Here is a 25,883-nt window from a genome sequence, read left to right as displayed (position 1 = left end):
GTGTTTCTCGGACTGCCTTCTTCCATCTCTGAAACATTTCTAGACTTCATCCTGTTCTTCTTCTTCTTATTATTATTAAATATTATTATTAAATAATTCCTCCCATATAAGTAACATTTCTCGGACTGCCTTCGTCCATCTTTGAAACATTTCTAGACTCCGTCCTGTTCTTACGCACCACAGTACTGAAGTATCGGTTAATGCCCGAGTCACCCCACGTACAGATTACTGTAATGCTATTCTATCTGTCATCCCACAAAAACGTATCCATCGCTTACAACTTCTTCAAAATTCTGCTGCCAGGATAATAACCTGCTGTTCTAAATCCACTGAACATATCACACCGATTCTCTCTCAACTTCACTGTTCACTACTGAATACAATACTAAACACCGCTCTGAACATTTAAAGCTCTCCACACCTCACTGATCTCCTCCAGACTGGCACTCTTCTCACTCACTCAGATCCTCATCTGCAGCTCGACTTTCTGTACGGCACATCAGACTCGGTGCTATGAGAGCTCGAGCGTCTCTCCTGGTGCTCCTCAACTCTGAAATTCTCTTATATCCGTCAGCTCGATTCAATAACACATTTTAAAACTTATCTTTTCAAACTGGCATAGCAATTGTGAATTTTGCACTGTTACTGCCAGTTATCTTTGTTTGTTTGCTAATTATTGCTTTTTGATTTATCATTCTCTTGTTTGTTTTTATTTGACTAATGTTGTTTATTTCATTGTACTAGCCAACCCACTGCGTACCATACGACGCATAATCAGGCCGGTTTTTTAATGATTTTTCAGCACAGGGAAAAAATTAACATTTGAAAAATCGGTAATGTAAGAAATCAGCAAGAAAAGCAACATTGTAACAATGCACGGAACGAACCAACACACAGTCGTCCGTGACTGAAAACTGGTGGACCGCCATCGCTCATGTGCCCACCTCCATCTCGTCACTCGAGTCGTTGTCGTCTTTGCACAGTCCAGATGCACCTGTGACTCACGTAGACTTTCCGTGTTCCTGCAGGAGCATCAAAGAAGACGCACGATGCGAATTGCTGTATGTAGCGTGTAAAACAGTTTGCTATGGTGCACGCGGTCGTGCGTCGTAACCGAAAACTCGTTTTTTAAAGACTGCTCACTTCATTGTGTTTTAACCTCAGTTGTAAAGGATTGTTTTAAGGATCCCATGGGATACCCCTTGCAAACCGTTTCACACGCTGCATATGGCGATTCACCTCCAGCGTGGCTCCTTCCTGCGTGCGCCATAGGTGTCTTACTTGTCGGCGGCTTAGTGAATCCACGCCGGAATTCCATGGGTGTTTTGCCTTTGTGAATTATATATATATATATATATATATATATATATAGAAGGTGACCTTGAGTGCTAAGAAAGGCGCCAATTAAATAAAATGTATTATGATGATGATGATGATGTATATACTGTACCTGCAGTGAGGCCAGGTGGTTAAAGCAATGTGCGCACACATATCCATACATACACACACAGCTCAAAGCTGTGCCGGTACCCTGATGGGTGACTCTTTGCCAGTTTAGTGTCAATCAGCGTGTGTGCCCACAAGCGAGTCCTGTTGCTGATGGTGTCGGTTTCTGTCTGGTGCACACCACAGCTGTGACAGACTTAAGCTCTCCGTGAGCCTGCACTGAAGAAAGTGGATTGAGGAAAACGACTGGAGGATGTGTGCGTGATTATCATATGCAAACAAGTGAACGTACTAACAGGAAATACCCCGCAGTCTGTGTATACTGCACTCGCTGTTACAAACACAGCTGTAGCTGTAGAGGTGTGTCGTGTTTTGAAGGTCACGGGCATTCCTTCTGTAACTAATCTCAAGACTATGCCGTGTGCCCTGGGGGCAAAAGTGTTTGACAATAAAGCACGTGGTTGCTGGTTCAGCATCCACCACTGACTTGCTAGAAGATCCCGAATCAGTCTGTTAACCTGCCAGTTATCCAAAGTTAGAAACAGAAACGGTGCCAGTCACTAAATATTAATTGTATATCAAATAATAATAATGGGCGGCACGGTGGCACAGTGGGTAGCGCTGCTGCCTCGCAGTACGGAGACCTGGGTTTGCTCCCCGGGTGGAGTTTGCATGTTCTCCCCGCGTCTTTAATTTAATATTGTTCTTTATCAGTATGCTGCTGCTGGAGTATGGGGAATTTCCCCTTGGGATTAGTAAAGTATCTATCCATCCATCCATCCATTTTCTAACCCGATGAATCCGAACACAGGGTCACAGGGGGTCTGCTGGAGCCAATCCCAGCCAACACAGGGCACAAGGCAGGAACCAATCCTGGGCAGGGTGCCAACCCACCGGAGGACACACACAAACACACCCACACACCAAGCCTATCTATCTTATATTACAATCCACTACAAGAAACCTCAGTTTTGCAAATACCCATCACCTTTGCCCCCCGTGACCAAACTTTATACAATGGGTGACTTGAGTCTTTACAGTTGCTGCTCGACGGCTCCGCAATGCCGTACCAGACAGCCTGAGAACACAGCAGATTGTGGATGGTTTTAATAAACAGTTCTAGACTTTTCTATTTAGGAAAGCAGATTAACAAAATTGCCTCTAATTATTGTTTTATCGTGTTGTGTCTTTGTTTAAATTTTCTATGTAGCACTTTGAGGTCCTCCCCGTGTCTGGGTGGGTTTCCTCCCACAGTCCAAAGACTTGCAGGTCCGGTGCACTGGCGATCCTAAATTGTGTGTGTGTGCCCTGCGGTGGGCTGGCGCCCTGCCCGGGGTTTGTTCCTGCCTTGCGCTCTGTGTTGGCTGGGATTGGCTGCAGCAGACCCCCCCCCGTGACCCGGTGTTTGGATATAGCGGGTTAGAAAATGGATGCCTGGATTAGGTGAAGTTTATTAATAAGGTAGCGTCCAGTGTAAGGTCACTGCAGTCCATCGCAGAGCACATTCACTTACAAGTCTACGTTCATTTACGCCAAGTCAATTTACAGTCCAAAGAACTTAAGGAGTTCTTAAATGGCCTGTATTTGATATAGCGCCTAACTAGAGTTCAAGAACCCCCCTAGGCGCTTTACAACACAACAGTCATTCACCCATTCACACACACATTCATATGCTGATGATGATAAGCTACTAGGTAGCCACAGCTGCCCTGGGGCACACTGACAGAAGTGAGGCTGCCGAACACTGGCGCCACCAATCCTTCCGACCACCACCAGCAGGCAAGGTAGGTTAAGTGTCTTGCCCAAGGACACAACAGCTGCATTCTCATGCCGGGAGCCAGGATCGAACCTGCGACATTCCGATTGCTGGACCACCCGCTCTACCGACTGAGCTACTGCTGCCCTATTTCATCTTGATAATTTTAAAAGTCATGAACTACATAACCTGCGGTGGACTGGCGCCCTGCCCGGGGTTTGTTCCTGCCATGCGCAGGCTTAGATTTGCTCCAGTAGACCCCCCCGTGACCCTGTGCTAGGATATAGCGGGTCACATAATGGATGGATGGATAATAATAATAATAAGTTACATTTATTGAGCGCCTTTCACAAACCCAAGGTCGCTTTACATACAGAGTGTAAAAAAAAAAAAAATTCACAGTCTCGTAGAAGAGGAAAGCTTTCAGTTGAGATTTAAAAGATCAGAAAGAGGAGCAAACTGGGAGAGAATGAGGAAGAGAGTTCCAGAGTCGAGGGGCCAGAACACTGAAGGACCTGCCCTGTGTGGGACAGTGAGGAGGACCTGAGAGAGTGACAAGGAGTGCATGGAGCCAGGAGCGGAGTGAGGTAGAGGGGGGCAAAGGTTATTATGGAGGGCTTTGAAGGTGAGAAGCAGAATCTTGAATTTAATCATTGATGGAACAGGTAACCAGTGAAGCTGGGAGAGAGCAGCGGAGATGTGAGCAGAACGCTTTGTGTGGCTGCGGAGTTCTGAGTGTCCTGTAGCTTCTGTATAGATTTTGTGGGGAGGCCAATGAAGAGGGAATTACAGTAAGCAACGTGAGGCTTTATGAAACAGTGAACCAGAGTCTGAGCCTCATTAAAGGACAGAGGCAGGCAATGTGACGGAGGCGATAGAATGAAATTTTGGAAAGAGACCCAATGTGTAGCTCAAAGTTAAGTGATGAATCCAACAAAACACCAAGATTTCTGACAACAGGGCCATCAACAGAATCAGAGAAACTGGGAAGTTGGGATTTTGGATCTACCAGTAACACTTCGGTTTTATTGGCTTTAAGGTTGAGAAAGTTATTTTCTGTTCATAGCTTAAGATCAATGATGCAGTCAGTGAACAATAAAGTATAGAGTTAAAGTGAATAATCACAGTTGTCACTTGTAAAGCCATATCCCGGATGACACAAATATTGATGCATAAGATTTTAAACTTAATTTAGAAAAAGAAAAAAAAAAGTATATACTTCACGAAGATTGTAATACATACCGTCGTAGCTTCTGACACGATTCAGAAAGTATACCGAACATCAAAAGGGACACGGGACTGAACCAGAAATCTCCCTAACACATGAATACTCCTGATCTCCTTCAGATTTGTTATTCAGACACTTTTTAAAAACCGTGAACGGCCATCTCTGATGTGTTGCAAGTTGAAACTAATGTAAACATACCGACTCTGGGCAGGACTGAGGAGAATGTGGTGTGGAAGAGAAACGCCTGACAATAGACAATCCCAACGCAAACAGAGGCGAAAGGGCGTCTTATTTATTGTTTTATCCTGCTATATGGGGCTCACATTTTCTTTATATTTCCTTTCAAAACTCGGAGTAGACTCTGAAACTTATCATCGATTATACAAATAATGAGAGGGAGGTTAAGCTGGGAAAACAAATAAACAGAAACCAATGGAACAGTGCCAACATTCTAAATATGAAACTTCAACGCTAAAATGTCCTCTGGCCCAAATGTACACTCGCATGTACAACCCACTATCGAGTCACTTACTGCATTCTTACCCTGTCACAATCCTGCAGACACCAAACGATGCAGGCGTGGTCTCAAACCTGACGCTATGCGTGCACAGAGCCTTCGTTGAAGACACCAGAACGGCACCTTACGACATCTAAGATACAACGGGTCACATTTTGGTGAAGTGACTTGCTCGAGATCCCACAGTGTCAGCTGCAGGACTTGAACCCACAACCTCAGGGGCTATGATTCTTAAGATCTGCTCATAAAGTGTACTTTCAAGTTGCTGACATCCCATTATGTATTTAAATTGTGTGTATATAAATAGAGAATAAATAAATAAATATACTTATTTAAAGAACTTCTGTTTTAAAAAAAAAAAAATTCCCCCTGAGAACAAAAAAAGATCTGTCTGTCATTTTTACTTCCTAAGTAGAATATCATTTATTCACATTAAATTTCATCTCTCACACATCGGCCCAAGCCTACATCCTGTCCCTCTGTAATGATCCGTCTGATTCTAGATTGGCTGCCATCCCACCTACAGTAGCTTAATATCACCTGCAAACTTAACTCACTTGTTATTTATACTCCTATCCAGATCACAAAGAGCCCAGAGGGGCACCACTTTTAATATCACCTACTTCTGATGCGGTCCTTCGCGCCATGACCCTTTACCATCTGCTTTAACCAGCGATGCACCCATCTTCACACTATGCGCTGAACTCCTTTGCGTGCACAGAGCCTTCATTGAAAACACCAGAGCTGCACAAATGAAGGCAATCGCCCGTACATTTTTCTAAACTAGTATTTTCCGGTACAGGGTCACAAAAACTCCGCTCCTATCCTGGAGGCAATGGTGAAATAAGAGAACCTACCTTGGACAGGATGCCAGTCTGTTGCTGGGCACACTGCCACACTTTGTCCAGAATCACCCTTAGGACGGTGCCAGAAACAAAATGCTAATAAGAAGCTATGAAAGCACCTAGACCATGGGAAAGGCGCTATATAAATAAAATATATTATCATAACTCTGTAATGACTGCGGTGGGTTGGCACCCTGCCCAGGATTGGTTCCTGCCTTGTGCCCTGTGTTGGCTGGGATTGGCTCCAGCAGACCCCCGTGACCCTGTATTCGGATTCAGCGGGTTAGACAATAGATGGATGGAACTCTGTAATGAGGGCAACCAACCCAGTAGAATGGGAGCTGTGGGTCAACTGCTGTTAGGTGGCAATGCTACCTACTGTGACTATATGCTGTCAGTTCACCTGTAACCAGCCCTTTGAAGCACTGATGCTTGCCAGTCTATCAGCCAGAACACTCAAAATCAGGGTCCCACCAAGTTAGGCTACGATACCACCCAGACATTTTTATTCTCTTCTTTTCCATGTTTCATGCTTTATTTTATCCTCAGACAAATTGTGCCTCAACAGTACAAGAGTCTTCTTAAATGGGATTTCTTTTCCTCTGAATTATTTAAAACCGCTTGTTCTACAAGACTGCCTCAGCTTGTCCCAACAGCAAGGTCCTCAGGCTAGAACCACACCAGAACACTGCTTCTTGACAGGTCACTGATGCTCGCCTCAAGTCCATTTGAAGTTGACAGTCAACTTGACAGCATGCATTTGACCTATGGAAGGAAGAACGTACACTTGGAGGAAAACCCACACACTGGCACGTTATGCCCACATAGAAGACCCCTCTGAGACCGTATTAAAAAGCAGCCACCGTTAACACTGAAAAATTTACAGTACTTCTGGCAGTCCAACAATGAAACTTTTTACACCGCCAGATAAAGACTGATCCAGACAGCATGTTGCATTTATATCAATAATTAAAACGCATGGATTCATAACCGGACACAACCTCATTCTACAACCATCGTTAATACGGAGTCGCTGATCAAACGCCATGTATCAGGATTGCACATGGACGTTTTTCATCTGGTGGCTGCACGTTCTCCCCGTGTTTATATGGAAGTACTTTGCGGTACTACGATTTTCCTTCCATCTCCCGAAAGACGTTCTATTAATGATAGGTGGCGACTCAAGTGTACCCTTTGCTGGACTGGCACCCCACCCCACCCCTCTCTCGTTTTCTGCACACCGCCCTGAGTTGCCCCGATAGGCTCCGGCCCCCCGAGGCCCTGAACTGGATTAAGCGAGTCTGAGAATGCAGTGCTCCAATGGTATAGTATGTGGAACACTAAAAAAAAAAAATTTAAACGTATACCATTTAATGCCTGATCCGACATGGAGTCGGGAGTGCTTCCAAACTTTTCGGTTTAAAGAATAATACATCGCCCTCAAAATCGACCGCATCTTCACGTTTGATTGAAAAAACACAACTTGCACACTTCCATGCCAAAATCTAACGTGTGAAAAAGAATTTCTAAACCCATCAGAACTCGGGTCAGAGCGCGAGCTGGCGGCGGAGCAAGACTCGCACAAGGCGGGAGTGTCTGACGCCGTCGCCCCGCCCGACCCGGCCCGGTCGCTCACTCGTTAGCTCCTGGCACACTTACTCGCTCTGGTCTTCCGCGTAGCTCCTTACCGCCCGCTTTAACTTCCACACTCTTCGTTTAGTCGCATAAAGGCAAACTCGTCGTCTTGAGGTGAAAAAAAAACGATGCGCCTTTCCGCCACACTGCTTTATTTATTTATTTTGTAGCTCCTTTAGCTCCTTCTCTTCCAAAGGGACTCCAACAAAACCTCGCAAGAAAGAGTGAGCCCTAGACAACCTGGCCGTCGAAGCCACGCCTCCTCGCGCTCCGATTGGTCTGTAGGTGTCAGAAAGGGCCGTGCGTGGACTTAATTGACACCGTAGGTGACAGAGGTGTGTTTACTCTACCGGTTCGAGTGGAACGCAAAAGAACATAAAAGATATCAAAACTCAAATCAACTACGTTTGCATTTTCAGTGCAATTTATGATTTGTTCAATTTCATACGAATTCAAATGGAAGATTTATCAGAAAGAACGTGAGCTATTAGCAGTAAATGACAATTATCGCATAGGGAGAAACATACATTTATCGGCTATTCAATATTACGGCCTGCCATACCGCTTTTCTGGTAACACTGTACTGTGCCTGTGCGGCCTTACGCACTTGTGTCCCGCATTCAATGTAGTAAAAAATAACGAAAGATTGCGCGATTGTCGTTCATCTACAGTTATAAGTGGCTGAAAGAGCCCCCGGACTGGACTCAGGGTCACAAAACTACCATCCAATCATTTTTGCTATGCCCGATTTTAAAGTTGTTCCACAACACAACATGATTCAGACCTGGCAGGAGAAGAACCAGGCGGAGAGAACAATAAAAAGTCTTCAAAGAATGCACCATTACCTAACAAATGAACTCAGGGGCAGAACGACTGTCTTTGTGAACTATCGATAAATTATATGTTTTTAAAAGACATGTTATCATGTAGGGTGGCGCAGTGGGAGCGCTGCTGCCTCGTAGTAAGGAGACCTGTAGGTTTGCTTCCCGGGTTCTACCTACGTGGAGTTTGCATGTTCTCCCCGTGTCTGCGTGGGTTTCCTCCGGGTGCTCCGCTCTGCTCCCACAGTCCAAAGACATGCAGGTTAGGTGGATTGGTGATCCTAAATTGGCCCTAGTGTGTGCTTGGTGTGTGGGTGTGTTTGTGTGTGTCCTGCGGTGGGCTGGCACCCTGCCCGGGATTGGTTCCTGCCTTGTGCCCTGTGTTGGCTGGGATTGGCTCCAGCAGACCCCGTGACCCTGTGTTCGGATTCAGCGGGTTGGAAAATGGATGGATGGATGGATGGATGTTATCATGTAGGGTGGCGCAGTGGGAGCGCTGCTGCCTCGTAGTAAGGAGACCTGTAGGTTTGCTTCCCGGGTTCTACCTACGTGGAGTTTTCATGTTCTCCCCGTGTCTGCGTGGGTTTCCTCCGGGTGCTCCGCTCTCCTCCCACAGTCCAAAGACATGCAGGTTAGGTGAATTATTGATCCTAAATTGTCCCTAGTGTGTGCTTGGTGTATGTGCGGTGGGCCAGGGATTTGTTCCTGCTTTGCGCCCCGTGTTGGCTGGGATTGGCTCCAGCAGACCCCGTGACCCTGTGTTCGGATTCAGCGGGTTGGAAGATGACTGACTGACTGTTATCATGTCGTGTTTTACAGGAACATTATGTGGGAGACCAGAAGGAAAACCTAACAAAAAACTCCAAACAGTCACCAGGAGAGGATATCATCAAACCAGTCAAGCAGTGAACAGGCCAGAACTGAACCAGTGCCTTCTGGATATATTTGTCTATTAAGCTTCTCTTACAAGCTACATTTCACGTTTGGAACAAGTAAAATACAATCTGTCAATCTATAAATAAAAAAAGAAGAATGAGCACTACCACACGCATGATACAAATCACACCACCAGATAGTTCTATATGCCAAAGTTTGTATTTTACCAAGATGAAAATAGTTGTGCCATATATTTTGAGATGTTTCTTTATGATAAAATTGTGCTATTTAGTATGACGTTACTTGATTTATATTAAGTACAAACTGCTTAGTTTGCCCACTTTGTGTAATTGTTGTGTCTATGAATGCTGTTCTGGATTACCCTGCTAAGCTCTTTCATGATATTGTACATTATTAATGTTTTCTAATTTATTATTCATTATTCTTCACTTTAATTACTCCATCTCCATATCAACAGCTGTTCTGGCAAAACACGCATTCTGCATCAGCACCTCACAGTCCACATATACAGCAGCGGGGATGCATTCAAAATATTTCAAAATGTGGGTTATGGGTTTTCTTATAATTACCAGTTTGCATTTACTTAAAAGTCTATTGCTAAGTTCTGGTGGAAAGTATCTGAAAAGAATAAAAAATGAAAAGGTTTTAAAATATGAAACCTTAGCTCAACTTAACTGGTTAACAAACCATGTACAGTACTTGCTGCAAGAGCCAGACCTGCACACTCAGATCAGCTCGCTCTTGTGGTTTGATGTTTCTGTTTCCATCTTTAGCTTCTCGTTAACAACAGCTAATGTTTGACCGAATGCAATAAAACAAAAAACCTACGCTTGCCCACTCACACTTACACAGATAAAGAGAGACACTGCATACAACTGCAGGCTTTTACAGAAAAGTACATACATGTGTAGTGTGTGTTTGTTAGGGATACACTACACTCTCGGAGCACTGAACAGATTCAGCCAAAAGTGGCATACGAAGAATAAATAAGAATAATGTATATTAAAAAATAATAATAATTAAAAAAAAAGGGTACAGGCAGGACAGAAAACACAATGCCACAGACCTGCTACTATCTGCAGTCACCAGGACCGGCCTTTCTGAATAGTAAATGTGAAACATCAATGTCGCTTTCTCTTTCTTTTCAATAATTAAATTAACTTTTCAGTGCTTGGATTTTTCTGATCCTCAGGGCCATAAGATTGATCCATTAGTGAAAAAACATTTTTCTTTTAGGTTGTGAGCAAAGAAGTTATTGTCAGTCAGTAAGTGAGTTAATCATGGCTATCTATCTTTATATAAATGAAGTAATATATAGAAAGCAGTTTCAAAGGAAACCAACGAAGATGAGCTCATTCTCACCCTGGGAGGACCTATTTCTAACTTTTTAATCTCCCGCTTCATCTTCTCTAATGAACCTCTTCACACCTCTGCTAACCCTTCAAACTTTTCATCTCCCTGGCCTCCTTCCTCTTTCACTTGTCTGTTACCTGCTATATCCTTTTTAGTTATATATATAGTATAGTAGGGCGGCACGGTGGTGCAGTGGGTAGCGCTGCTGCCTCTCAGTTAACAGACCCAGGTTCGCTTCCCAGGTCCTCCCTGCGTGGAGTTTGCATGTTCTCCCTGCGTCTGCGTGGGTTTCCTCCCACAGTCCAAAGACATGCAGGTTAGGTGGATTGGCGATTCTAAATTGGCCCTGGTGTGTGGTTTGTGTGTGTCCTGCGGTGGGTTGGCACCCTGCCCAGGATTGGTTCCTGCCTTGTGCCCTGTGTTGGCTGGGATTGGCTCCAGCAGACCCCCGTGACCCGGGGTTCAGATTCAGCAGGTTGCAAAATGGATGGATGGTTGGATATATATAGGCTACGCTGCCTAAACATTGTGTCTCTTAACTCCTTTTCTTTTCAGAGAGATATATCTCTCTATTATAAAAGAAAATCTTGAGATGAGACAAGACTATTTCCAAGGGATTTTTTCAAGTTCCACGAGACAAGACTTTTGCCATGAGATGTTTTCAAGTCTCGCCCTTCTCTCAACCGTATTGAACTACGCACACGGTCCTCTCATCTCTCACTCGTGTGAATGCTTTTGACAGACAGTTCCTGCGCTCTCAGCTCTTATAAATTTTAACGTTTTCCTTACTTTAAGTTCCCAATAAAAGAAGACTTATTATATCCAAATCTTATTGAAGAATTTCATCGCGAAGGGTTATCAACAAAAGAAATGAGTACACGGGCAAGCCTAGCACCGAGAAACGAAGAAGTCAAATGAATTAACACGAAAACTGTTGACCAGTTACACAGCAAATTGTTTGAATGCGTATCAATGGATTATGCTGAAACACTTGGTGGTGATGGTGCAGAATATGAAAACATCAACTTACTGTACAGTATCCCATAGAATATCTATAACCGTTAGCACCGTCAGGTCTTCCACCGGCCGAATTACTGTAGAAAGAAGGATGTATCCAAGAAAAATAATGTAGTACATCTTTAGGGGCGAACATTACACAACAAAAGAGATCTTGATATGCCATTCATATTAAAATGTTTACAGTTTCCTGTTAGAATAACTTTTGCAAAGACAATTAACAAATCACAGGGACAAACATTCAAAAAAGTCAGTTTATTTATTAGAAACAAAGAAATGATATTCACTCACGGGCAGTTATACGTTGTGTTGTCACGATGTAAGTCCAAACACAGAAGCAAAATTCAATGTGATATTGAAGAAAATGTAATTAAAAAAATTGTTTTTACTGAAGTTTTACACTAAAAGTGTAAGATTAAAAAGTATTTGTGTGTTGAGTTCAAAACCAAACAGAACAAAATCGTATAACGCAGTGAATAACTCTAATGTAACATGAAACATAATTTTCTTTCAAATTATTATGTTTTACTATTTTTTACTATGGTCAATTACTCACTGCAATGTAAAATAGTTCTATTATGCAAATGCAACAATTCCCATGAAAATAACGATCTGTTTAAAATGTACATCCGCAACCACATACACAAGCGGCAGAACCACTAAGTGGCTAGTGAAGTGAGCAGGGAGCAAAGCACGCTGGGGTGTGTGTGTGTGTGTATATATATATACATATATATATATATATATATATATATATATATATATATATATATATATATATATATATATATATATATATATATATATATAGAGAGAGAGAGAGAGATGGTTGAATAATAGCTCTCAAATGAAAACACCATTAACAGACATTTGGACATGAACCCAGCATATGCAGGCTTAAAATTAAGAACATCCAAATAATAAAAAAGATTTTAAGACTGACACCCCCCCCCTTCCTCATTTGTTATATATAGCTTTTGATTAATGTATGTCTTATCATTTTCCTCTGATGATGATACCTGATAGGTGTTGAAAGCTCAGAAATAAAAGTCTATTTTAGGATATGTCATTCATTTTCTCCCTTTGTGGATTTCAGTCTCTCTCTCTTTATATATAAATACTATTGGCCCCGCTCCCTGCTCGCTTTGCTTGCTCACCCCCAGGTTTGGTTTACCGGATATACAATTTAAAGAGTTTGTTATTTTCATGGGAATTGTTACATATGCATTATTTTCACTTTTACTTTTGTAAAAACAATACTTGTCCTTTATTTCCTGCCCCAGATGTGGTCACATCTCTTTCTTGCAGGACGTATTATGCTGCTCGCGTTGTGTTAGGGGGCTGAACACACGCTAAGGAGAAGCGGTCGGATCATCTGCTGGCGAGCTGTGTGTTCTGCCTGTCGCTTGAGCTGGGAGCACATGAAGCGTGTCTGCCAAAAGCAATCCAACAACTGCTAGGTTAGATGTCAGTGGAGTTGTTTTAAATGATGTCTCACTGCCTTGTCATGCGAGACATTATTTTACTTATATTTATTTATATATATATTTATTATTATTATAATTATATATATATATAAACTTGTCCTTTATTTCCGGCCCCGGGAGTGATTAAATCTCTTTCTTGCTGGACGTATAACACTGCTCTCGTTGTGAAGGAGGGGCGGCTGAACACATGCTAAGGAGATGCTGTCGGATCATCTGCTGGCTTTCTACTGCTGGCGAGCTGCGTGTTTTGCTTTTCACTTGTCATTGTTTTAAGAGCTGGGAGTAAGTTAAAGTGTCTCTTGCGGGACTTCAAATTGTCTTCCGAGAAGATCACGTCTCGTCTCCCTAGTCTCCCGCCCCAAATTTTTTTTATAATATATATATATATATATATATATATATATATATATATATATATATATACAGTATATACGAAATCAGAAGACAAAAGAACGATAAAGGCTTGGGGAAGCCTCCCTGTATAATGTCTGGAATGTTTGGATGAGAATTGCTTGCAAGAAAAAGGTGTTTTTGCAAAAATACATTCAACAGTTTGACAGATGGTTCACAGAGGTTTTTATACTAAAGAAAATGGCTGTTAGTGAAGTGGAAATGATGTCACTAGACAGTGGGAATGGAAGTGACGTCATCAGGATGGAGCCAGAAAGTGACTTCATTATTGGATGCCGGAAGTGATCTTATAGGGATGGAAGTGATGTCGTCTGGTGAGTATGGACGTAGGAGAGAATGGTTATTCTTCTCTTCTTCTGCCAAAAGAGGGAAAAAAGTGTTAGTGCTTGTTACCAACCTCTCTCATACTTTCACTCTAATTTGGACCCTTTGGCTGCCTCCCAAGTGCATGTGTGTGACAATAAATAAATATACAGTGGTGTGAAAAACTATTTGCCCCCTTCCTGATTTCTTATTCTTTTGCATGTTTGTCACACAAAATGTTTCTGATCATCAAACACATTTAACCATTAGTCAAATATAACACAAAATGCAGTTTTTAAATGATGATGGTTTTTATTATTTAGGGAGAAACAAAAATCCAAACCTACATGGCCCTGTGTAAAAAAGTAATTGTCCCCTGAACCTAATAACTGGTTGGGCCACCCTTAGCAGCAATAACTGCAATCAAGCGTTTGCGATAACTTGCAATGAGTCTTTTACAGCGCTCTGGAGGAATTTTGGCCCACTCATCTTTGCAGAATTGTTGTAATTCAGCTTTATTTGAGGGTTTTCTAGCATGAACTGCCTTTTTAAGGTCATGCCATAGCATCTCAATTGGATTCAGGTCAGGACTTTGACTAGGCCACTCCAAAGTCTTCATTTTGTTTTCTTCAGCCATTCAGAGGTGGATTTGCTGGTGTGTTTTGGGTCATTGTCCTGTTGCAGCACCCAAGATCGCTTCAGCTTGAGTTGACGAACAGATGGCCGGACATTCTCCTTCAGGATTTTTTGGTAGACAGTAGAATTCATGGTTCCATCTATCACAGCAAGCCTTCCAGGTCCTGAAGCAGTAAAACAACCCCAGACCATCACACTACCACCACCATATTTTACTGTTGGTATGATGTTCTTTTTCTGAAATGCTGTGTTCCTTTTACGCCAGATGTAACGGGACATTTGCCTTCCAAAAGTTCAACTTTTGTCTCATCAGTCCACAAGGTATTTTCCCAAAAGTCTTGGCAATCATTGAGATGTTTCTTAGCAAAATTGAGACGAGCCCTAATGTTCTTTTGCTTAACAGTGGTTTGCGTCTTGGAAATCTGCCATGCAGGCCGTTTTTGCAGGCCAGTCTCTTTCTTATGGTGGAGTCGTGAACACTGACCTTAATTGAGGCAAGTGAGGCCTGCAGTTCTTTAGACGTTGTCCTGGGGTCTTTGTGACCTCTCGGATGAGTCGTCTCTGCGCTCTTGGGGTAATTTTGGTCGGCCGGCCACTCCTGGGAAGGTTCACCACTGTTCCATGTTTTTGCCATTTGTAGATAATGGCTCTCACTGTGGTTCGCTGGAGTCCCAAAGCTTTAGAAATGGCTTTATAACCTTTACCAGACTGATAGATCTCAATGACTTCTGTTCTCATTTGTTCCTGAATTTCTTTGGATCTTGGCATGATGTCTAGCTTTTGAGGTGCTTTTGGTCTACTTCTCTGTGTCAGGCAGCTCCTATTGAAGTGATTTCTTGATTGAAACAGGTGTGGCAGTAATCAGGAAATTGAACTCAGGTGTGATACACCACAGTTAGGTTATTTTTAACAAGGGGCAATTACTTTTCACACAGGGCCATGTAGGTTTGGATTTTTTCTCCTAAATAATAAAACCATCATTTAAAAACTGCATTTTGTGTTTACTTGTGTTATATTTGACTAATGGTTAAATGTGTTTGATGATCAGAAACATTTTGTGTGACAAACATGCAAAAGAATAAGAAATCAGGAAGGGGCAAATAGTTTTTCACACCACTGTATGTATATATATATATATATATATATATATATATATATATATATATATATATATAGTGGTGGACAGCCGGGGCCCTTGCCCAGCCGCAATGCCTCCACGATGGAAGGACCAGGGGAGGAAGCATGGGATCCAGGGGCACCACTAGGATCACTTCTGACCACCTGGAACACTTCTGGGTGCCTTATAAAAGGTGCCAGCAGACATCACTCTGAGAGCCAGAGGCGGGAGGATGGAGACGAAGCTTGACCGGAGGAGTGGAGGAGGAAAAAGTGAAATGGAAGAAATTTTGTTGTGTTGTGCTTGCTTGGACTGTGCTGGACTTGTGGGCAACAGAGAAGGTGTTTCCCAGAAGGGAAAAAAAGACAAAATAAAGTGTGTGCTTGCACTTATGCCTCCTGCGTCTGTCTGTGCCAGGGTTGGTTTCACAATACACACCCACCATTATGAAGAGTCAGGTGTTTCCTCTTTCAGTCCTGTAATTTCTGTAGTTTTAAATATCAAAACATCACTGTGCTCCTTTAATGTGCGTTTGATATCCTTTACATGTTCTACAACTCTGTGATAGCCAGTGTGGTGTGCTGGGCCAGTGACATCAAGAATCATATTAAGAAGGCAGGATCAATTATGGGATACACTCGGGACCTGCTTAAGGTATTAGTAGAGGTGAGAATGAAGACAAAACTGAGTGTCATTATGAACAATGCTACACATTCTCTGTCTGACACACTAACACTGAGGACTTTCAACAGAAGTGTGTCAGGAAATGCTGCGGAGGCTCCATTATACCAACACAATAGGCCTTTGTAATGTCTTACTGAGGCTGTTTTTTTTTTATCTTTAGCCAAACCAGAAGCTTCTTTTTTTGTTTATTTCACTTTAGTCATTCTGCTGTGTATTTGAGAAGGGAGGAGATGTTTGCTATATTATATTATTTATCTATTTGTTGAGCTTCTGTAAAACGCCAAATTTCTCCCTGGGTTCAGATAAAGTTCTACCTATATATGTTGTCCCCACTGAGTCCAAAAATGTAATCAATCATCCCTCAGGTGACACATTACACATTATAAGTAGAAAATTCAAACAAAAGCCCATGGGTGGAAAAAGTACGTACACCCTTTGACTCAGCATATTGTAGAACGACCTTTCCATCCATCCATCATCCAACCCGCTATATCCTAACTACAGGGTCACGGGGGTCTGCTGGAGCCAATTGCAGCCAGCACAGGGTGCAAGGCAGGAACAAATCCTGGGGCAGGGTGCCAGCCCACCGCAGGGCACACCCCCATCCCCACCCACTAGGGACAACTTAGAATCACCAATGCACCTAACCTGCATGTCTTTGGACTGTGGGAGGAAACCCACGTAGACACGGGGAGAACATGAAAACTCCACGCAGGGAGAACCCAGGAAGCGAACCCGGGTCTCCTAACTGCGGGGCGGCAACACTACCACCCAGAACCACCTTTATTAACAATAATTTGAATTAATAATTTTCTGTGCAAGATCCTTGGTCTCTTTTATTGTAAAGGCTGTATGAGACCACAGTACTCGGGAAATTGCTGGAATTTTGTCCAACATAACTGCATCGCTTCAGTTCATTGATGTTCGACATGTCATTTATGCATATCACCTCAACAGAGCTTGACTTGGCCATTCTGAACCTCGGTCCTTCACATTTTCCTCTAGGATATTCAAGGAGTATTGGTCGAACGGTTGCTGTTGCCTGTCTTGACAGCAATTCTAGGACCTAGAAACGCTAAGGGAAGATATCAAGTTGAAAAAAGAAGGATTAAAAAGGTGTTTCTCCAGATTTGAACGAGAGGAACCAGCAGGCAAAAAAAAGGTGACAGCTGTAGCAGACGTCAAAGCAAAGGCTCATATACTGTATGAGTGAAGTTTGAGAGAGGCCAAGGAGAAAGACATTTTAGATGGTTTTTAAGAGGTTCAGACAAATAATTCATCAACTCAGAAAGGGAAGACCTGAAAGGAGACGAAAAGCCAACCCTTGGATGTGTCCAACAGCAACATTTAGTCGTTTTAATATAAAATATGCAAACAAAGCGTTTCCATTGCAAACTGATACAACATAGCAGCTTGGGGACCCCACACTCTTGCAATTATGCACTCAAGAGATCACAGAAGTGATGCTCAAAAGCTTTTCAAATGAACAAAGCACATGTAGACTGGATTGTCAAACTTCCTTGACCCCTCAAGTAACTCTCCAGATGGCCTTCTTCCAAAGGAGCTTTCTCCTCGCTAACCTTTTATGAAAACCCACTCTTGTTGAGGCTTTTTGATGGTTGAGTCATGAATCCATCTTATTACTGCAGAGAGTATGGTGTTTTTGATATACTTTTTGATTTTTTGCAGTTTTTCAGACCATCGGCTGTCTCAAATGTTCTTCATTTGTAAATTATCATTCTTTCTCCAATTGGTTAGGAAATCATCTTATAGCCCTACTCAGTCTGATGAGAAGAAACAATCGCTAGTCTGAGACCACTGAAGTGGTCTTGTTTGGTGTATGTATTAAAATGAGAATACACGAGACTGAACCACCTAAGGTTCTTCTGTTATACTTAATGGAGGTACCCAGAGTTCCCCCACGAGTATATTTGTATACTCAGGGGTGTGTTTTTGCTCCAACTCTGTTCAGTGCTTGTATGGACTGAGTGTTGGGCAAGATCATGGGGGCCAACGGCTGTGTTGGTGGGCATCTGTTGGTGAAGAGAGATTCACTGATCTTGACTTTGCTGACGACGCTGTGATCTTCACAGAGTCAATGGAGGCTCTCGAGAGACTGAGCGAGGAGTCTGAGTGTCTGGGCTTGCGAGTGTCCTGATAAAAACCAAGAGCCAGGCCTTTAATGACCTCTTGGGCACGGCCATCAGCAGTGTGTCTGTCTGCAGAGAGAGTGCCGACCTCTTCGAGAGGTTTACTTACCTCAGCGGTGACATTCATGTCTCTGGTGACTCTTCCTATGAAGTCAGTAGACGGATTAGGAGAGCATGGGGGGGTTCATGAGGTCACTGGAAAGGGGTGTGTGGCACTCATGATATCTGCAAAAGGATGAAGGTCCAACTCTTTAGAGTCCTGGTGCTTCCTGTCTTGCCATATGGTTGTCAGACATGGATGCTACCCAGTGACCTGAGACGAAGACTGGACTGTAATGTGTCTCTACGGAGAGTCCGTGGGCACCACTGGTATAAACTTTGTGTTGCTCATGGAGTCCCAAATGAGGCACATTACCTGCATTGTGAGGGAGCGTCAGTTACGGCACTACGGCCATCCGAGGGTGATCCGGCTCGTAAGATCCTCATTGTTGGGGATCCGAGTGGCTGGACCAGGCCAAGGGGTCGCCCACATAGCACCTGCCTGCGGCAGATAGAGGGTCATTTCCAGAGGGTGGGACTGGACCACGTGTCTGCCTGTGGGGTTGCCATACCCGGGATCCCAAGTTGTTTCGTCATGTAGTCGGTGCATCAACACTCTGCACCAGTGGACGCTACCCAACTTGACTTGACTTTGAATAATGGCTAAACACATAATCAGACTAAAACATGCACTCTTACTCAAAAACTACAATCCAGTGAGACAATAAAATTGTTATCCAAATTAGTTGAAAAGAAGACAGTGTACCTGTGCTCTTAGATGAGATCTACAAAACTTTGTGCGCACTGATAAAGATCTCTTCCCATCAACCGCAGTGCACTCCTGCTTTCTGACAAGAGTTGTAGCCCCCACGTTGGCACTGGTTTTTCGTTAGAAGCCACCTCCAAATCAGTTCAGCCATTTTTGTGTGATTGCCAAACAAATAAACCAACAAACAGAGAAAGAAACACAAACAGACAAACAGCTCACTATTTTATTTATATAGCCGAGGTTAGGGTTAGGGTTAGGGTAATCATCAACTGAGTACAAGCTAGGCTCACCTTTTTAAAACATATGGACGTGGTAAGGCCGGGTTTACTTTTTAACAACAAAACTCCCGTTTTTAACTCACTGCTGAAAAACACCATCCATCACCTGAGGCTAGATTTTTCAGATTTTACCACTTAGTAAGGACTAGGCGGCTGTGACCTTCTAACCCACTTGCCTACTATTTCTTATCCCAGAAGCCCCGGATGAAGTACCAGCCCACCGCAGGTCACACTCACAAACAACCCACGTGTAGCCATAATGGGCCTGGCTAACCTGCACGCCTTTGGGATGTGGATGACTGTGCAAGCTCCACACAAGCTGGGATTCATTTTGGAAATAAATACAAAAACTGCCAAGTCATTTATCATGGCTGACAACAAGCACAGCCCAACACACTCGACACAGACAGACGTTTTTATGAATATTTTTTTCCATACAAAAATGCCTTTTTTCAGTGTGCTAAAGCATGAAAGTGTTTGCACTCTCTTTTTTTTTTTGCTTGTACAGTAGGATACCATTTATTTCTTTTTAATGTTTATCTGCCATTTTTAATTTTTAACACTATCAATATGGTAAAAAAAAAAATGATGTTTGAAATTTCTTAGAAATTATATTCCACGGAGAACTTAATGCATAGTGCACTGGTCAAGAAGCATTTTGTTACTGGGATCCTTTTACCTGTACTTTAACAAATTTCACTTGCTGACTCCAAATCTGAAAACCGTTCTGGTCCAGCAGCACGTCCCGTTTTTTAGTTATGATGTTTCAGGTCTTGGACAACTAGGGTGACTGGACAGTAAAGGCGGATAACCATTTTGATAAATACCAGTAACTCCACTAGGGATGCCATTGAGATAAATGATTTCAGCACACGTTACTAACAGCGGTGAGTTGTTTATCTTATCATTATTAATGTTTTTTTAATTTTTAAATATTTGTTACTGATTACCAGGTCATATATGACGCTAAAGCATAATGACACAACTCCGACATGACGGTGCAGTATGTAGTCGGTTTTACTGTTAAACATAACTTTGCATTTCAGGACATTTTGTTCGTTAGATTCACCGTTGCTTTGAAAATTCTCTCCAGGCGATAGACAGAAACGGCGATGCTTTTCGGCATTTAAGAGTTAAGTTTGGTCTCGAGAAAAGTGAAGCCAAAATTAAGGAAGGTGTTTTTGTTGGTCCTGAAATCAGTGAACTGATGCTTAACGATGAGTTCAAAAGGAAACTGAAGCCCACTGAATCAGCAGCATGGGAAGCATTCGTGCGGGTTTGTCCAGAATTTTCTTGGCAGCCGCAGAGCTGAAAATAACGCCGAGCTTGTGGAGAACCTGCTGAAAGCGTATCAGCTTATGGCAGCCAGAAAGTCACTGAAGACGCAGTTTTTCATTCTCATCTCGACTTTTTTCCACCAAATCTGGGCGATGTCAGCGATGAGTATGGGGAAAGATTTCATCAAGATACAAAGGTGATGGAAAACTGATATCAGGGAAAAATTCACTCCGTGCATGATGGGTCACTGGCTACTGTTGGTTCTTGCAAAGAGAGATGGATGTGCAGTACAAGCGCAAAAGCGAGTGCCTCCAACATTTTTGGGCACGCTGACCTCACTTTTATATTGAGGTAAATTGACATAAATATACTATAACGTTTCTCTGGTATCGTCTTCTGGTTTGTTTTCAGAATAAACACATCGAAACAATTTTGGTGGGACAGAGTTCAAACTCCAGATATCCATCCATCCATCCATTTTCTAACCCGCTGAATCCGAATACAGGGTCACGGGGGTCTGCTGGAGCCAATCCCAGCCAACACAGGGCACAAGGCAGGAACCAATCCCGGGCAGGGTGCCAACCCACCGCAGGACACACACAAACACACCAAGCACACACTAGGGCCAATTTAGAATCGCCAACTCCAGATATCGTGTTGAAATATTAAATTGATATTCAAACGTCTGCGGTGGGCTGGCGCCCTGCCCGGGGTTTGTTTCCTGCCTTGCGCCCTGTGTTGGCTGGGATTGGCTCCAGCAGACTCCCGTGACCCTCTAGTTAGGATATAGCGGGTTGGATGATGGATGGATATTCAAAAGTGTCAAAACGTCAATGATGTGTATTTCAAAAACCTGGCGCGCTGGCTTAATTCCCATTCCATGTATGAAATCAATGTAAAAAATGTAATAAAGAGCTGCTCTGAAGTTCCCAGTAGCAAACAAAAAATATTTTTTTGTAGCCCAGTGTTATTTTTTTCACATCTTCAGTCATTGCCCAATCACTTGTGCTTTGCAGGCTGTCACAAAAAAAAAAGACTCCAGACAGTCAAAAAGGTTTGGGGCAGCCACCCGCATATTATGATCCTGGCTGAAAAATGATTGAGTAGTTTGCACGACTGAGTCCAAAACAGAACTGAATACGTGGAGGAAAGATGGAGGTTTGAAGGGCTGGTGGAGGAAATGATGTCATCTATGCTGGAACTGGAAGTGATGTCTTCGGGACCAGAAGTGACAGCATCACAGGCACCGGGACTGGAAGTGACATCATCAGAGGCGCCGGAACCTGGCGGGATTTCCCGGGAATGTGCTGCAAGAAACTGAGAGAGACAGTCAGCGCCCTCCGCCACCCCCTGGTCTGATGTAGTATTACAATCACTCAAGCCCTTTAGCTGCCTCCTAATCGCACGCGTGTGACAAGGCTTAATGAAAGCTCACAACGGACCAGCAGGCACCGCTCAGCTCACATCAAACACATTTAGTTCGTCTCAATAACAAACACACAAAGTTCGGGGTATGTGTGTCACCAACGTGCCAGTCCTTTATAAAGATAAAATCTTAAAGGAATACTCCACATAGAAAGTGTTACCTGTTGGTATTTGTAGGGATGGTAGAGAAAATTTATTAGTTCAAAGTTTGAATAGAGAACAGAGATAACAATGTTTCTAATATAATTAACTTGAATGAGGGGCAGCAGTATAAAACAGTGACCAATATTAAAATGTCCATGAAAAGCCTCAGGTTACTTGTGTTGCTTTATTCCACGTTAGTCATCCAGTCAGGAGCTCAGAACATCAAAAACACATGTAATTTGGCTAAAATATTGTTAAATAAATACTTCTGGAAAACTAAAGCAGCACATAAAAGTGAAATGCGTTGAAGCACATTCAAGCTTTTGAATTAAAGTCCCCTCACCCTGATCCATTGGGTCAACAGCAATAGGATGGACAGGATGACATGATGAACATAAAGTCGTTTTATTTAAGGCAGTCAAATTTAACCCCCGTGGACCCCTGGGTTTTGTGCCAACCATTTTCTCAATCATTTTACATCAATTTTTTTTTATTTAGCTGGTCCCTTTCATATTTTCTAATTAATGAGAAGTCAAGCAGAATGACCCCTTTTATTGGCTAACTAAAAAGATTACAATATGCAGGCTTTCGAGGCAACTCAGGGCCCTTCTTCAGGCGAGATGGAATCAAGAAGAAGGCCCTTGAAGAAGAGGCCCAAGTTTCCTCGAAAGCCTGCATATTCTAATCTTTTTAGTTAGCCAATAAAAGGGGTCATTCTGCTTGACTTCTCTCTACATTCATAACGGCTAACACGGTACAACTCCCTAATATTTTCTGTTTTTCCATTGCTTTATTTGCATAAGTCTCTCTAATAATGTTCCTGTTAATTTTCCTTTTTCTGTAGTGTCTGCTGTCTTAATTGCATCCCAACAACGACAGTGAAGAAAGTTCAGAATAGAGACTGGGGCAAATGGCAATGAATGCTGAAAGGTGCTCATTACTAGCCTGGAAAAGCAGAGTGAAAGTCACAATAATGATGAAACTCTTTAAAAAAACAACCCTAAATGATTACCATCCCATCTATACTGTACAGATTCTATTTACATTTCAATAAAAAGTGGTAAACTAGGATTTGTAATTTCTAGATAGCAAAATGTAGAAACAACAGTAACAGTGAGGTAACAACAGCTTGCTTATTTCAAAGCAGAAGCTGATTTGGGATTTTGTCTTTCTTTCTGTTTGTGTCTGATGCATCTCTGGACTGGCCACATATTACATCAGAACCCTCTGGACGAGAACAGGCCATTCAGCCCAACAAAGATCACCAGTCCTGTCCACTTATTTCTTCCAAGAAAACATCAAGTCGAGTTTTGAAAGTCTCTAAAGTCTTACTGTCTACCACACTACATGGTCGCTTATTCCAAGTGTCTATCGTTCTTTGTGTAAAGAAAAACCTCCTAATGTTTGTGTGAAATTTACCCTTAACAAGTTTCCAGCTGTGTCCCCGTGTTCTTGATGAACTCATTTTAAAATAACCGTCTCGATTCACTGGACTAATTCCCTTCATAATTTTAAACTTATCTCTTAATCTTCTTTTGCTTGAACTGTAAAGGCTCAGCTCTTTTAATCTTTCCTCATAACTCATCCCATGTAGCCCTGAAATCAGCCACATTGATCTTCTCTGGACCTTCTCTTGTGCTGTTATGTCCTTTTTGTAGCCTGGAAACCAAAACTGCACACAGGACTCTAGATGAGGCCTCACCAGTGAGTTTATAAAGGTTGAGCAGAACCTCCTGTGACTTGTAGTCCACGCGTCAAGGCGCTATATAAACTGACATTCTGTTATCCCTCTGAACACTGTTGGGAAGTCGATAGCTTAAGAGTCCACTACGACTCCTAAATCCTTCTCATAAGGTGGACTCTCGATTTTCCGACCGCCCATTGTGTATTCAGACCTCACATTTTTACTTCCTATTTGTAATTCTTTACATTTACTGACATTAAATTTCATCTGCCACAAATCTGCCCGAGCCTGTATGCTATCCAAGTCCTTCTAATGATATAACGCATTTCAAATTATCTGCTAATCCACCTATCTTGGTATCATCTGCAAACTTAACCAGCTTGTTACTTATATTCCTATCTAAATCATTTATAGATATTAAAAATAGAAGCGACCCGAGCACTGCCCCCTGCTGGTCACCACTCTTAACAATCGGCCAATTCTGAGGAGGTTCCTCACACCATCACCCTCAGCCTCCTGTATCTGAGCCAATTCTGCACCCGTCTACACACATCACCCTGAAATGGCACTTCTTTTAATTTGATGCCCAACCTCTCATGTGGCACCTTAGCAAATGCTTTCTGATACGAGAAACACAAAGTTCAGGTAGTCAAGAGGCGCCACGGTACATTTCTGTGAATTTCGGCATACATTCTCCAAGAGTCTGGAAGTGCATTGAAAGAAGGCCACATTATTTTTCCTTGAACCTGGGGTTTTTTGGAAGGTCTCAGACACTGCTCCAGGATCTCCTGTAAGTGTTCAGTTAGGCCAAGACCTGCTGGCTGGGACTGTCTTGGTGCAAAAAACGTATGAAATCTGACCAACTTGAGGAGACCATCTACGTTATAAAATTCTCAAAGGCATCAATTAAATAATATGTTGTCACACACTTTAAACAACTTGTTGGTTTGCTTATATTCCACTGTTACCATCACAGATTCCCCTACGATGAAGACAGAAACACTTCATCGTCGAGGACTGCATTGTATTTAGTGACATTTTCTTTAGACAATAGAGGACTTGAGTCAGGTCATGAAAATGGCAGTTACCCGACCTCTTCACTATGGGATGGGGGCACTGGGGCCTGTCGACTCCTTTTGGTGTGTGTCACACGTGCACTTGTCCATTTATTGACAACAGGTGAAGAAGGACTCATCTGACCGGCTGATTTGTTTTCCAGCTCTTTGGGATTTTTGCACCACTTTACCTGCAGATGTTCATATACCGCGGGCGTAATAAAACGTCTGTGGTGGGCTGGCACCCTGCCCGGGGTTTGTTTTCCTTGAGCCCTGTGTTGGCTGGGATTGGCTCCGGTAGACCCCCCGTGACCCTGTAGTTAGAATATAGTGGGTTGGATAATGGATGGATGGATGGTAGCCTGTTCACAACAAAACATCTTGCATTTGCAATCCAAAGATCTTCTAATTGTTCTTAATTACGAATATTTGCAGGTGCAGCTTGGGTCATAGTTCTTAAATCAGCAGGTCAGGTCCGGTTGCAGTTTCAATCAACACTTGGTCTCGGTTCGAGACTTTAATAGATTCAGCTCTTAACCTGCTCAGGACTTTACTTCTCAAATTTCCAAAAATTAGAATCAGGTGAACCAGACTGAGTGCAAATGATTAGAACATCATTATAAAGAAACTTGGAGAAACCTGTCTTGCTTAAAGGTCAGGCATTTAGCTTGCTCTTTGTTGTTGTAATATGTGTTATCACCATGCTGACCATTCTTCTGTCAGGAAGATTATCTACAAGTGGAGAAGATTTCTAATAACTGTCAGTTTGTCCAGGCAAGGCTGCCTCAGCAAGGTTAGCCTGAGAGCAGAAAACAGCATGCTAAAAGGAGTCCATTCTTCCTCTTCTTCTGGCTGCTCATGTTAGGAGTAGCCATAGCGGATCATCTTTTTCCATATCTTTCTCCCCT

The 25,883-nt window shown here is 42.7% G+C and overlaps 1 protein-coding gene across 3 annotated transcripts in view; it reads right to left on the bottom strand.

The window, feature by feature from the left end:
• lpar2a (lysophosphatidic acid receptor 2a) overlaps nt 1-7,695 on the bottom strand; it is a 38,085-nt gene extending 30,390 nt beyond the window's left edge. Inside the window, exon 1 of one of the 3 annotated variants that reach the window (XM_039770395.1) lies at nt 7,452-7,695. The gene's annotated coding sequence lies outside the window, so the exon portion shown is untranslated. Of the gene's footprint in view, nt 1-4,444; nt 4,464-5,570; nt 5,590-7,451 lie in introns of those variants that run through there. The other 2 variants (XM_039770398.1, XM_039770397.1) reach the window with 2 other exon arrangements.
• Between the last annotated feature and the right edge of the window lie 18,188 nt (nt 7,696-25,883).

Source organism: Polypterus senegalus, chromosome 12 (genome assembly GCF_016835505.1).
Source record: "Polypterus senegalus isolate Bchr_013 chromosome 12, ASM1683550v1, whole genome shotgun sequence".
Lineage (NCBI taxonomy): Eukaryota > Metazoa > Chordata > Cladistia > Polypteriformes > Polypteridae > Polypterus > Polypterus senegalus.
This window is presented reverse-complemented; position numbering and strand designations above follow the sequence as displayed.